Below are 15,921 nucleotides of genomic sequence, written 5' to 3'. Positions count from 1 at the left end.
TGAATCATTTGCCAAATGTATGAGTTATGAATTTGAAATGAGTTTAATGGGTGAATTAACTTTCTTTTTGGGATTACAAATCAAACAACTTAGTGATGGTATATTTCATAACCAATCTAAATATACATTAGAATTGTTAAAACGATTTAACATGGATAATTCAAAAGCAACAAACACCCCTATGAGTACTTCGACTAAGTTAGACATGGATGAAAATAGTGAAAATTTTGATCAAAAAATATATAGGGGAATGATAGGTAGTCTACTCTACCTCACCGCGACTAGATCCGATATTATGTTTAGTGTAGGACTTTGCGCTAGGTTTTAATCTAATCCTAAATTATCTAATCTTAAGAGTGTTAAAAGAATATTTAGGTATCTTAAAGGAACTCCAAATTTAGGATTATGGTATCCAAAATCTGAAAAATTCGATTTAATAGCTTATGCAGATGCCGATTTTGGCGGATGCAGGATAGATAGAAAAAGTACATCCGGAACATGCCAATTTTTAGGACATGCACTTGTTTCTTAGACTTCCAAGAAACAAAATTCAGTTGCACTATCTACGGCGGAAGCCGAATACATTGCTGCAAGTGCATGCTATGCACAAGTTGTTTGGATGAAAAATACATTAGAAGACTATGGAATTCACTTAAAAAACGTTCCCATAAAATGTGATAATACTAGTGCCATATGTCTTACCAAAAATTCAATTCAGCACTCTAGAACTAAGCATATCGATATTAGGCATCATTTCATACGTGATCATGTCCTTAACAATAATGTTGTTTTAGAATTTATTGACACAAAGCATCAATTGGCAGATATTTTTACAAAAGCCTTAAATGAAGACCAATTTGAATTCATTAGAAGGGAACTAGGCATATTAAATTGTCCCTGAAAATAAGCTTGTTTGAATATATTTTCTGAAAAATGTCTCATCCTTTTCCATTCTTTTATGGATTTGACTTCATCATTCTCCTTCGATTCAAAATGACATATTAAAGTACAACTCATTATCTTAACCTATCTTGAGTCAAACACCTTTGAAAAACAAAAGGGGAAGAAAATTTTTTTTCTTCTTCTTCCGCAGCACGCCAGCAGTGGCACTGCCAGAACCGGCGGCAGCACCGCCTGAGCGCTCGGGCGCCAGGCGGTGGCACCACCCGAGACACCCTATAAATTCCAAATGGTTAGGGCCGGCGGTGACACCACCCCCAACCCGTGCAGACCTCCCTCAAACTCTCCCAAAAACTTCCTAACTCTCATTCTAACCTCTAGAAGTCTTGGAAAGGGATTCTTATTGGTCCAAGCTCTCCATCCTCCAAGAAACACTCCATAAGGTAAAATCTTTCCTTCCCCTTCTTCTTGTTTTACCTACTCATTACAATTTCATATTTTTTTTCTATCATCTTGTCTAGACAATGGCCCCTAAGAGATCAAAAGGGAAAAGGATTGAAGGAGATTCATATGACCACGATCTATTTAGATCCAAAGAAGATGCCCTTATGTTTCCAAAATTTGAAACAAGATGTATCCATAAGGGTAAACATGTTGATCTCGATGAACTAGGAGACTTAGAACCCATTAGGTGGTTTGCTCATCTAGAGACCCTACCTCTTCTACAAATATATGAACCAATTTATCCTAGGTTAGTTAGGCTCTTTTATGCAAACCTATGGGTAGATGACGATAGCCTAAGTACTTACCTTTTAGGAACACAAATTAGGATTTCTGATAATACTATTTGTGAACTAATTGGAATCACTGAAAAAGATAGGGGCTGCTATTTTAAAGGTAAATGGGATGTTAATATAATAGGAGCAACTTACACCGAAGCTGTTGAAACTATTTTTGCAAACTCGGACCTCGGAATAATACCCAAGAGTTGCGAACACTTACTACCTTTTAATTCTAAGATTCTTCATCATATCATAACAAGCATATTATTCCCTAAGCAATATCATCTTGATGAAATGAGTCTAATAGAGATAAGCACTATGTATTGGATTATGACCGGTCAACATAACTGTTTTGGATACTCAATATGGCAACACATGCAGGATATTACAGCTAAAGATACTATGTTGCCATATGGGGGGTTAATCACTAGATTTCTTCTTGCCTATAACATTTGCATCCCACCCGATGAAGAAACAATTCAAAGTGATAGATATAACATCATCAATAAAAATCTACTAAAGAGACTTAGGTGCACATTTAACAATGGAATATGGGTAAGGCAACCTAGAATGACTGATCCTATTCCTCCACCAGTAGAACAACCAGAAACACCAATTTTTAGGGGAAATGAATCTCCTCCTCCTAGTCCCTTTGGTGCACCACCTTCAGCTCCTGTTTCATCCTCTGAAGGACTCATTATGGAAGAACTGTCTCAGATCAAATTCCAACAAGAACAACTCAAATCGCAGCAAGAACAAATTCAACTCCAGCAAATTAAAATCTTGAAGGAAATACGACAAATGAATCAAAAAATAGATGTTATGTATCAGCACTGTGAATTACCTCCTAAGGATTAATTGATGTATCTTTTTATTCTGTTCTGTTTACTCTTAATATCAAGTTCGAAGCCTGTCATCTTTTGAATGAAAACTGAACCTTCTTCTTGGATGTATTTAAAAAAAAAAAAAATTCTGGATGAATGTTGATTTTGTTTTTCTCTATTGATTTGATGATCACAAATTGTGTGTTTCAAAGTCTCATCTCCTTTTTGTTGATGACAAAGGGGGAGAAAAGTGATGACTTGTACCATTTTGATAGCATGACTTATATGTGATATAAATGTCTTATATGACTTGTACCATTTTGATATCATGACTTATATGTGATATAAATGTCTTATATGACTTGTACTATTTTGATAGCATGACTTATAAGTGATATGAATGTCTTATATGTCTTGCAAAATCTTAGAGAATATCGCAAGATTGATTGATCGTATTGAAAGCATGCCTTACATCTATATCATGAAATTCATGTTGAAAATCTTTATCTCTTGTCATAGTGTAAATCGTCCATTATCACTTGACTTGAAAATGATTTTCATCGAAGCTTTATATTTACTATTGCTTAATGAGAATAACGATAAGTTCTACGGTTAGAACTTATCGGTTTATACTTGAATTCAATGGGATGAAATTCAAGTGTTTTTATCTTCTCATAATATGACATATAGATAGGGGAGTTACGTTTAACACCGTCATCAATTCATTGTCATCATCAAAAAGGGGGAGATTGTTGAATCTCAGATTTTGATGATAAAATCAATTGATGGGTTAATTGATCTAATCCATATTATTGAGTTAAGTGTGTAGGATTAACTACGATAACCAGAAACCATAAAGCAAGAATACCGGAGTCAAGTTCGATGGACGTTTAAGAGACCGAAGAATCATCGGAGATGCTGTCGGAACCAACCGAGAAGAAATCGGGAACCTGTCGAAATTTTTGGAAGTTCACCGAAGAGATCGTCGGAGGTTCACGGAGATCACCGAGAAGGCTCGGCTACTCATTAAAGTCATCACAAGATCGGGAGCTTGATGGGAGTTCGTCGGAAGAAGTTCGTTAGAAAGCTCGTCGGAACAAGACTCAACGTTCGCGGTTGAAAACTTGCTTAGGATGTTTTTAGTTATGTAGTTCACATGTAATTAAGATTAGGATTAAGAGATAATCCTATATCCTGGTTAGGGGCCAACTGGGCTCAAAATTAGACTTGGTTTGGGTTGAAATTAAAGCCCAACCTATGAACCGAAGGGTCTGGCGGTGGCACCGCCCAGCACCCGAGAGCCAAGCGGTGGCACTGCCAGTCCACTGTCAGTGTCAGACACGGACAGGCAGTGGCACCGCCAGTCCACTGTCAGTGTCAGACACTGATAGGCGGTGGCACCGCCAGCATCGGGAACCAAAGAGAATTCAAATTTTGGAGCCCAAATTTGAATCCGCTTGAGGCCTATAAATACCCCTCAAATCTTAGCTGAGATTACAACTTTTTGAGAAGCAATTGATTGAGAGAAAGGTCTTAGAAAAGTCTTAGCAAGTCTTGTTTTCAATTTGCTAGTGTTCACCTCCTTCTTTCTTGCTGAAAATCTGTAAGAGAGTGAACCGCTTGTAAAAAGTTGTAAGAGGGGTATTTGCCCTTCCCTTTCAAGAGAGTTGCTAGTGGAAGGTGGGAGCCTCATCGAAGAGGGCCTCGCAAGTGGATGTAGGTCATTTGACCGAACCACTTTAAAATCGGCGTGATCTCTGGTTTGCATTTCATTATTGCTATTTACATTACTGCAAACCTTCTTACGTGCTTTATTTCCTCATTACCTTTGCTGCACCACTTTACGAATATGCTTTTAAGTTAAGCACTTCCGAGTTCGATTTTTATCGTACGAAAGATTTGTCAAAACCGACGTTTTAATCCTCTGCACTAATTCACCCCCTCTTAGTGCCGCTCCGATCCTAACGGAGATATCTTAGGGTTCGATTGAAACCTAGCACAAAGTCCTACACTGAACATGATATCTGGTCTAGTTGCAGTGAGGTAAAGTAAACTTTCTATCATACCCCTATAAGTTTTTTGATCGAAGCTTTCTCCACTCTCATCAACTTCTAACTTATTGGAGGTGCTCATAGGGGTGTTAATAGCTTTTGAGCTATCCATATTAAATCTTTTCAGTAGATCTAAAGCATATTTAGTTTGATTAATAAAGATACCATTACTTAGTTGCTTAATTTGTAAGCCTAAGAAAAATGTTAATTCTCCCATCAAACTCATTTCAAATTCAAGACTCATGGTTTTAGCAAAAGATTCACAAAGAGATTCATTCGTAGAACCGAAAATAATATCATCAACATAAATCTGAACAATGAGAAAATTATTTTCAAAATTCTTGATAAACAATGTAGTATCAACCTTGCCTTTTGTGAAATTATTTTCAATAAGAAAAGAATTAAGTCTTTCATACCAAGCCCTAGGGGCTTGTTTTAAACCATAGAGAGCTTTAGTTAATTTAAACACATGATCAGGGAGGCTATTATTTTCAAATCCAGGAGGTTGTTTAACATAAACTTCTTCAGAAATAAAGCCGTTAAGAAAAGCGCTTTTAACATCCATTTGAAACAACTTAAAATTATTACTACTAGCATAGGCAAGGAGCATCCTTATGGCTTCTAATCGAGCCATAGCAGCGAAGGTTTCTTCATAATCGATACCTTCTTCTTGGTTGAAACCTTTGGCCACTAATCTAGCCTTGTTTCTAACCACGATACCATATTCATCTTGCTTGTTTCTAAAGACCCATTTAGTACCAATAACTAAATGGTCATTTGGCCTAGGAACAAGCTTCCATACCTCATTTCTCTAAAATTAATTTAATTCATCTTGCATTACGATAATCCATGAATCATCTTTCATGGCTTCGTCAATACATTTAGGTTCAATTTGGGAGAGAAAGCGGCGTTGGCATAAAAATTTTTAATAGAAGAACGTGTCTGAACCCCCTTTGATGTGTCTCCTAAGATTAGCTCCTTAGGATGAGCATCTACATACTTCCAATCCTTGGGTAAGGATGTTTCGGAAGTGGATGCATCCAAGTTGCTAGTTGGAGAAGGGGTTTCATTTAAATTTAAAGAATCGAAGTTAACATCATCATCAAAATCATTTTTCTTGATTTCGGAAATCTCATTAAAAACAACATGAATGGATTCTTCAATAATTAAAGTTCTTTTATTGAAGATATGAAAAGCTTTAGAAACTGAAGAATAACCAAGAAAAATTCCTTCATCGGATTTAGCATCAAATTTTCCTAAGGCATCTTTTTCATTTAAGATGAAACACTTATTCCCAAAAACTTTAAAATATGAAACATTAGGTTTTTTGTTGTTCCACAACTCATAGGGAGTTTTGGTGAGTAGGGGTCTTACTAGAACTCTATTCAAAATATAGCATGCAGTGTTTATGGCTTCGGGCCAAAAATATTTGGGTAGGCTATGTTCATTCAACATGGTTCTTGTCATTTCTTGTAAGTTTCTATTTTTTCTTTCTACTACTCTATTTTGTTGAGGATTTCTTGGAGTAGAGAAGTTGTGGTTGTATCCATTAAGTTCACAAAATTTTTGGAAATCACGGTTTTGAAATTCACCACCGTGATCACTTCTAATTGATGAAATCATAGAACCCTTTTCATTTTGACAAGTTTACAAAACTTGTTAAAATATCTAAAGCATTCATTTTTGTGTTTTAAGAAGTCCATGTGTATCTGCTATAGTCATCTACAATAACGAAGACGTATTTGCTACCTCCTAGGCTTGATGTAGAGATTGGTCCGAACAAATTCATATGGATCAATTGCATGGGTCTAGAGGTGCTTATTTGATTCTTGGATTTGAAACTACCCTTAATTTGTTTACCTAATTGACAAGCATCACATACATTATCTTTAATGAACTTGATAAGAGGAATTCCTCTTACAAGTTCTTTGGATGATATTTGAGTGATTAGTTTCATGTTAGCGTGACCTAATCTTCTATGCCATAGCCAAGCATCCTCATTTAAAACCGAAAAACACATTTCATTACACAGATCATTGATGTCAATGGTGTATACGTTATTTTGTTTTAATACAATCATAGATGTGTTGTTGTGTGGGTTTTTAATGATGTAAGCATTAGATTCGAATTTGACAATATATCCTTTATCACATAATTGACTAATGCTCAAGAGGTTATGTTTTAAACCATCAACTAACAAAACATATTCAATAAAGAAGTTGGATTTGTTACCTATGGTTCCTTTGCCAATGATTTTACCCTTGTTGTTGTCTCCGAAGGTGACATAGCATTCGTCTATGCTAGTGAGCTTAGAGAATTGAGATAGATCTCCGGTCATATGCCTTGAGCATCCACTGTCAAGGTACCATCTCTTGCTCCTAGCTTGTGATGGTATATGTCTCTACAAGAAAGGATAATTTTTAGGTACCCATTTACTTTTGGGTGCCTCAAAAACTGATCTACATTGTTTATCATGTTGCATAGAGTTTATCATGGTTCGTTTAGGAACCCAAATTAATTTGTTCGGACTAATTTTCTTGAATGGACAATAATGCATTTTGTGTCCATGTTTGCAACAAAAGTTGCATTTGCTTTGGTGTCGAACATGTAGAATGGGGCCTTTTATGAAGGTGGTTGGATTTTGGTGGGAATTTCTCACAAATCCGATTCCACTTCTTTTGGGAACGTGACCCTTGTTTGTAAGGATCATGTTCAAAGACTTGCTACCAATCTCGAATTTCTTCATGGTGTCCTTAAGTAGCAAGTTTTCCTTTTGGATAGTTTCTAGATCATGACATTTTATACAAGAACCTAAACTATCATGATATTCAGTTCTTAACTTATCGAAATTACAAGTAAGACTAACATGCTCCTTTTTTAGCAATTTATATTTTCTACTAATAATCTTGCATTCATCAAATAAGTCATGGAAGGCATTTAATAACTCATCAAATGATAAATCTGCATCAATTAAATTTGTTACCTCGTCTCCGATGGCCATTAAGGCGTAATAAGCAACTTGCTCGGTGTTGGACTCCTCTTCTTCGGACGTGCTCGAGTCATCCCACGTTGCTTTGAGCGCCTTCTTCTTTGATGTTCTCTTCTTGGATTGGGGACAATCACTTTTGTAGTGTCCCAGCTTTTTGCACTCGTAGCAAATAACTTGGTCCTTTTTGGGTTCAAGTTTATTTTTTGTGTCATTTTTAAACTTGTTTCTCTTAATGAATTTTTTGAATTTCCTTGTTAGAAGTGCCAAGTCATCATCACAATCCTCATCACTTGAGTTTTCTCTCAAGTGGTCATCTAAAGTTCTAAGTGCTATATCCTTTCTGTTCTTTGGAAGGATGTCTTCTTGCTCTTCATGAGCCTTGCATATCATTTTATAGGTCATTAATGATCCGATTAGTTCTTCAAGAGGGAAGTTGTTTAAATCTTTAGCCTCTTGAATAGTAGTGACTTTAGGGTCCCAACTCTTAGGAAGGGATCTTAGAATCTTATTCACGACCTCAAAATCCGAAAAACTTTTGCCGAGTCCTTTTAGACCATTGACGACATCCGTGAAACGGGTGTACATGTCGCCAATAGTCTCGCTCGGTTTCAGTCGGAAAAGTTCGAAAGAGTATATCAAAAGATTGATTTTTGACTCTTTCACTCTACTTGTGCCTTCGTGAGTCACTCCGAGTGTATGCCAAATATCAAACGCGGTTTCACAAACCGAAACACGATTAAACTCATTTTTATCAAGCGCACAAAATAAGGCATTTATAGCCTTTGCATTAAGAGCGAAAGTCTTCTTCTCCAATTCATTCCAATCGATCATTGGAAGAGAAGACTTCGAAAATTCATTTTCGACAAGATTCCAAAGTTCAAAATCCATTGAAATAAGGAAGATCCTCATTCGGGTCTTCCAATAGGTGTAGTCCGTCCCATTGAACATGGGTGGACGTGTAATAGAATGACCCTCTTGGTTTCCGGCGTATGCCATCTCTCTTGGGTTTTAATCTGTTTGAGAGTTAACCTCGCTCTGATACCAATTGTTAGGATCAAGAGCACAAAGAGGGGGGGGGGGGGGGGGGGGGGGGGTGAATTAGTGCAGTGGAAAACTTTCGACGATTAAAACTGCGTTCGTAAGATAAGACCGATTTCGGTAGAAAAGCCGATTCATAAATCACTTTAACTTGTGATCAAGCAAGATGTAGTTAAAGCAAGTCTATGAAGACAGTTTGCAGTTATGATAGAAATTAGAATGTAAGCGTAAACTGAAATATGATGTTCGTGCGATAAAACTGATTTACGTCTAAACGTCGATTCGAAAAATACTGAACTTTGAAACATGATCGTAAATGCGCAGAAGGCAGTAAGCTATTGAGGAGGTTTGAAGTAAAGATAATATGCTCAAAGTAAATGCAAACCGAGATTTAGAGTGGTTCGGTCAATCTTGACCTACATCCACTTTTGGCTTCCTCCACCGACGAGGTCACCAACGTCCACTAGAGGCCTTCCTTCAATAGGCGAAGGCCAACCACCTTTTTATAGTTTCACTCCTTTTGAATGGCTTAGGAGACAACCCTTACAGAATTTTCTTTCCTCTCTTGACAGATCAAAACTTGGAAGAAAAGAGAAAGGAGAACTTTTAACTCATACAACACTTTTGAGCTCTAAAAATCACAGAGTAAGATCAGGATTTCGGTGGTTTTTTTGTTGCTCTTTCATTGCTGAAAGAGTGGGGTATTTATAGTCCCCAAACTAGTTTGAATTCCGAGCTCAAAACTGTCAATTCCCAGAATTCCTGGGTCTAGCGGTTGCACCGACTGGTAGAGCTCGGAGGCTGAGCCTCTAGGCGGTGCCACCGCTTGTCAAGGGCGGTTGCACCTCCTGCCAGAGCTCAGAGACCGAGCTCGGGCGGTGCCATCGCCTGACTAGGGCGGTTGCACCGCCCAACCAGAGCCCAGAGACTAAGCCCTGGGCGGTGCCACCGCCGACCCAAGCGGTGCCACCTCTAGCCAAGTAATTTGGGTCCGAATGGGCTAATCCATTCGACCCAATTTGGGTCTGTCAAGGGTCCAATTGCCCCAAGATTAAGTTAATGGGATCACCTCCCATTTCTAACTTAATCATTGTGCTAACTACGAATTTCTTAAGACATTTACTGCACCTTGCTCCGATGCGTCAATTGCTTCTTCCAGCGAGCTTCCGGCGAGCTTCTGTCGATCATCCAATGAACTCTCGGTGATGCTCCGGCGGACTTCCGGCAAACTCCTGGACTTGCGATGATCCACTTGGTAAGTTCCGATGAGCTTCTTTGGCAAGCTCATGGATTTCTCGGATTTGTTCTCGCAGAACCTCCGACGACCGTTCGGACTTCCGTCGAGCTCTCGAACTCCCAACGTGATCATAGTCTTGACTCCGGTGCAACTCTTACTGCATGTCTTACTTTCATCATAGTTAATCCTACACACTTATCTCAACATATGGATTAGATAACAAATGACAATTGACGTCATCATCAAAATCCGAGATTCAACAGGGAGATCGTATATCCCTGTTTCCTTGCAGATCTTTAGGAGAGGCTAAAGGAGGTCAAGCGTCCTCCTCTCTAGAGGTGATCCACACAATAAGGCTGCGACGACGCTCCTCAAAACTCCAAGCCTGCTATGAGGTGGAGAGAGTGAGGAGAATAGGAGAGGCAAGCAAAGACTCTAGCCTATAAGGTTTTGAATCCCTCCTATTTATAAAGGTCCCCTATCAAACCCTAATGGATCCTCCCCTAGTGGGTATTGGATCTGCATCCAATAACTCAAGCCTTTTAGATTAGAGGATCTCTATCTAATAATCTCTCATGGGCTCTTATTGGATCTCGTCCATGTGATCCAATAATTCATGGGCTCATTGGATATCCAATACGACAAGGGCTCCGTCGGATATCTCATATCCGAACCTCTACTCATCGTAATACCTACCATATGTGTGTGACCCTCTAGGCTTAATATCGAGCTGGTCGTGAGTCATACCAGTCAGAACTCCTTCTAACTCAGTAAATTATTATCTCTGTAATAATTCATTCGACTCATCGACTACGGATGTACTAGGCCACTATGCCGTAGTCCCCAGATGATACAGGGGAATTCAATCCATTGGACATGTTTGTCCTCAGTTACCGTGTACCTATAGTCCCTCATTCCTTCTAATATCCCAGAGATTGTAAAATGAGCATGGTGTTGTCAAACCCATACGGTTTCTACTCGAGTCTCGCTCTAATCGGATTCTCTCGGAGAACTCTTTCTCTCTCAACCCGAATGACCTTGGCCTAGGATTTGTCTGAGCAAGAACACATGTGATATTCCTCTCATGACGCCGAGAGTGGATGATCCTCTATCGACACTCAATAGCCCTCGTAAGGTCGACTACTACTCCCAATGACAAGCTATACTAGATATAGGACAGCCAAACCTATAAGTCTGGTATCAAAGAGTAGAGCACTCATACTGTAACATCCCCATTTTTGAAAATTTAGTAAAATGTTTGTTTGTAAAAATAAGGATTATTTAAAAATTATTTTATATTAAATGATATTATATTAAAAGTTTATGGCTAGGGACCTAAGAGTAAATATTAGAAGTTTGATATAATTTATGAAAGATTCAGATTTAAGTTAAAAAGAAAAAATAGTGGACATGTGTCACTAGCTAACCTAATGGTGCCACTTATGTTTACTCTAAAGATGACACCTAGCCCCTTTAATGCATGCATGACACCTTACAACTTTTGCATTAGCCAAAACCAAAAAAAAAAAAAGAATTAGATGAAATGTTAAAGAAAATAAAACTGAAGAGTTGCAGCCAACATGAGTTTGAGAAGAGAAGGGAAGAAGAAGAAGAAGAAGAAGAAGAAGAAGAATAAGAGCTTGAGGTTTTTCATCAATTTTCCCACATTTAGGATTTAAATAATTTTAAGGCAAGTGTTCTAACCCCATCCCATAGTAACCTTAATCTCTGTTTCCATTTTTATTCTGCAAAATTTGAGATATTTCAACTGAGAACCAGACCTTCTTTCGTTTTGATACAAAGCCATGAATCTATAATTTTTCGGTAATCTGACCTCTAAGCAATGTTTCGGTCATAACATTTTGTAATAAACTCTGATTTAGACAAAACCTATTCCATTTGAAAGTAGACAAAAAAATATTTATTTTGATACTAAGACCCAATGATTTGGAGTTTAAATGCCTACCAAGACTTCTGTTTAAATTAACCCTATAGATTATGTAAAACAGGGATTGAAATTTCTGACCTCTTGTTGCTTAACTACTTATAACTTTCTGCTGTGAACTCAGATTCAAACAAAGTATATTTATTCGAAGCTAGACTCAAAATTCTTTCTGAATATACCTGATTTGATATATTTGGAATACAATTGCTAACTGAAACATCTGCTTTCATCGACCCTATGGATTTAGTAAAACAGAGCTAATATTTTCGGACCTTTAGCTAAGAAATTATCTATAACTCCCTGTTGTAAATTCTAATTCTTGTAAAACTTGATTTGCCAAAAACTAGATTAACAAAGCTTTCTAATGACATCTATTTTGTATAAATTGGAGTATAATTGGTTATCCAAATAGTTCATACAATGTTCCTATCAAATTCTACCAGAATCGAGCTTTGGTCGATTTCGGCTTTCCTTATTTCTTCTCTTTGGAAATCGATTTCGGTAAAAACTCTTACTTCAGTTAAGCTTTACATTATTTTCTTAAATTCCTGTATACTTTTGTCCTTTATTTATTTGTACATCTGCAGCTATCATCTAAAGATCATGTTTGCATTGTAATGATTCGGCACATGCATCCCATTGTTCCACATTTGCTTTCGATATGTGCCTCTTCTAGTTTCATTTCTTTAGACATTGAATTCATATAACTTTATTATTTCAATTAAGCTATATGTGATTTCTTGAAATCCTTGTATGCTCTTGCTTTTGTTTCATTTCAAATCTGAATACATTTGTGAAAGATTATGTTTGTATCGTATTGACTCGAAAGGCATATGTACATTTCGTTGTTCTGCATGTGCTTCTAATATTTGCTAATTTCATTATTCATACTGTCCCTTTATACTCTGGTGTTTGTGGGATAAATGTGAACCTTTGTCAGAAATGGTAAAGGGAGTTATGCTTAGAGCCCGCGATGCTCTGCCGGCCCCCTATGACTTCACTCAGACGTGGGTGGATGGAGCTTCCAGACGTGGGAGACTTATGTTTAGTGGTCATTCAGAAATGGATGGACCATATTATGCTATGATCCCACTTCACCTTCTATGTATTTGATATGATATCCAAAGCTTTGGCTATGTTTCTATGCATGCTTTGGATAATAATGCAATGAATGCATCGTCATGTGACATTTGAGCTTCTATTTATGTTTTGTTCTTTGATATGTTTCCGAAATGTTATAAGTCTTTGTTATACCTTGAAATTACCATATGCCATGGATATGCTCCTTATGTCAATGATATGCTCCAATTACCCTTCCTCGATTATATGAACAAAACATGCTTCGAACGAAATGACATCCTAATTCTGCATTCAAACAACACATGCTTCTATTTTATCTTGTATCTCTGCCTTGTATTTTTGATACCTTATTTGTTTGAGAAATTGTCCTCTTTGCTATGGATATGTTTGTCGCTTGCTGAGCTTTATATGCTCACCCCATTGATATATAAATTTTTTAGGATAGCTTATCGCTCGCTAAAATATGTAGTTTGGGTTGAGGTAGTGGGAAGCTAGAAGATTTTGGGGCAAATCTTTCATACTTGATATGTTGATGTTATATAAGTTCCTTTTGTGTGTATCAATGACAAATCTAGATTGATGTATCCTGTAAATATTTGAAAAGTACCTCTCATGTTAGGATTTTGGGAATGATAAGTTAAAATTATGTAATGAATGACATAAACATGTGGTACATGTTGGTTTTGTAATTGTATAGAATTCTCACAACTATGGATTTATGATGTGGTTATGATTTAGTTAAGTTGCCTTTGGATTTTACGAATCATCTAGTGACATGATGTATGATTATAAACTGCACAGGTTTTGTGAATTGTGGATTGTAGAGGTGAATGACTTGCATGTTTTTCTTAGTGACCTCAAATGTGTGATTGGATCCTGGATTGTTTGTTGAATTATAATATTATCAATTTTGAGTTAGGTTCACATCTCCTAAATGAAAATTAAATTCAAGAGAGCGTGACAGAGTGGTATCAGAGCATGGTTTGAGGATCACTGAAATATTTGATATGTTGACGTGCTAAATATATTGAGGTCTAGTGAACTATAGTGATTGGTGAACATTTTCTTTGATGCATTTTAGGAATCTAGGATGACGAGGACAGTTAGTCCTCCTACTTCATCTGCTTTTGATTAATTAAGTGCGATAAAAGGGTTGATCAGGGATATTAAATTAGAGTGGCGCAGTAGAAGCATGGTGAACCTAATACATTGGTAGCAAAAAAATAAATGATGTGATTAGAGAAGATATTTGATGAACGAAATTGTTCTGATGATCAAAAGAATTTCTGGAGATCAAGAACAAGAATAGCAAGGACAAGTTTACCAAAAAAAAAAAAAGTTTAGAAATGAATCAGAATGTGATAATAAGAGGGTCAAGACATCATCGGTTTGAAAAGGGAAGTTACCACAAAAGATTTAATCATGTGTAAGATGTAAGTTATATTATGAAACAAGTTTGTATTTGTAGGTGACTGGAGCCTATTTTGCTTGTGGAAATTTGGATCATAAAATAAAAGACTACCCTTTGAACAAGAAGAAAGAATCACTGCCTCATAAGTCATCAGCCCATGTCAGAGTGTATGTTATCACGGAATATGATTCTAAAGCTTCTGAATTAGTGGTCGAAGGTACTATTCATGTTTTTGAAAGAATACAAATATTTGTTTGACCATGTGTCTCATCTATGATATGATTCACAATATTTTGCTTATCACATGGGCATTCAACCTAAACCACTGGATTATATGCTATATGTAAATATGGCTATTGGGGATTGTTTAATAACAAACTCGATCTGGTCATCTTATTTAATTTCTATTGGAGAACAGGAACTTCTTGCTGATTTGGTTCTCCTAGATATTTGGAGTTTTGATATTATACTAAATATGGATTAGCTATCTTCCAATCATACCAGTATAGATTGTTATACAAAATGATCACTTTTTGCATACTAGATCATCCCATCTTTTGTTTTGAGAGTATTGGACATGATTTACCTCCTTGCCTGATGTATTTCCATATGACTTGCTTGGTTTACCTCTAGATAGAGAGGGTGAATTTACTATTGATTTGGTCCCCGGGACAACCATAATATCTAGGCCTCCTTACGGAATGGCACCACTTGAGCTAGAGGAATTTTAAAAGCAACTACAAGAACTATTAGATAAGGGTTTCATTCGACCTAGTGTTTCACCATGGGGTGATGATTGTGAGCAAAGTTTTCAAGAGTTAAAAAGGAGATTGACTAGTGCCCCTATTCTGACTATTCCAAGTGGTGATGAGGGATTTATGGTTTATACTGATGCCTCAAGAAAGAGCCTTGGATGTGTTTTGATGCAAGAAGGGAAAGTGATTGCTAATGTTTCTAGACAATTAAAGAGTTATGAACTGAATTATCCAACTCATGATTTGGAATTGGCAGTAATTATTTGTGCTCTAAAGATTTGGAGGCATTACTTGTATGGGCGTACATTTGAAATCTTTACTGATCATAAGAGTTTAAAGTATATTTTTACTCAAAAATAGTTAAACATGAGGCAGCAGAGATGGATATAACTTCTAAAGGATTATGATTGTACCATTCGTTATCACCCGGGTATAGCTAATGTTGTAGCAGATGCCCTTAGTAGAAAATCTATAAGTTTTATGGCGACTTTGGTTGTGAAGCAATGAAAGTTATTAGAAGAGAATTATAATTTGAATGTTATGAGAAAAGGGCAAGACACAATGATATTAATGGCCTACATCCAAGTGCAATATGATCTCATTCAACAAATTAAAGAAGGATAACTATGAGATCGATGCTTGATCTGCTTAAGGAATGAAGTAGAAAAAGGATTGAAATTGAATTTTTGAGTTTCAGAGGATGGCCTATTGAGATTTAGGGATAGAATGTGTTCTAAATGACTCAGATATCAAAAATCAAATCCTGAGGGAAGGTCATAATTCAAAGTATACAATGCATCCTGGTAGCACTAAGATGTATAGAGATCTCCAAAGTCATTATTGGTGGGAAGGCATGAAGAAGGAGATTGCAATATATGTTTCAAAGTGTTTGACTTGTCAGCAAATCAA

Source organism: Musa acuminata, chromosome BXJ3-11, assembly GCF_036884655.1.
Source record: "Musa acuminata AAA Group cultivar baxijiao chromosome BXJ3-11, Cavendish_Baxijiao_AAA, whole genome shotgun sequence".
Classification (NCBI taxonomy): domain Eukaryota; kingdom Viridiplantae; phylum Streptophyta; class Magnoliopsida; order Zingiberales; family Musaceae; genus Musa; species Musa acuminata.
Note: the sequence above shows the minus strand (reverse complement) of the source record.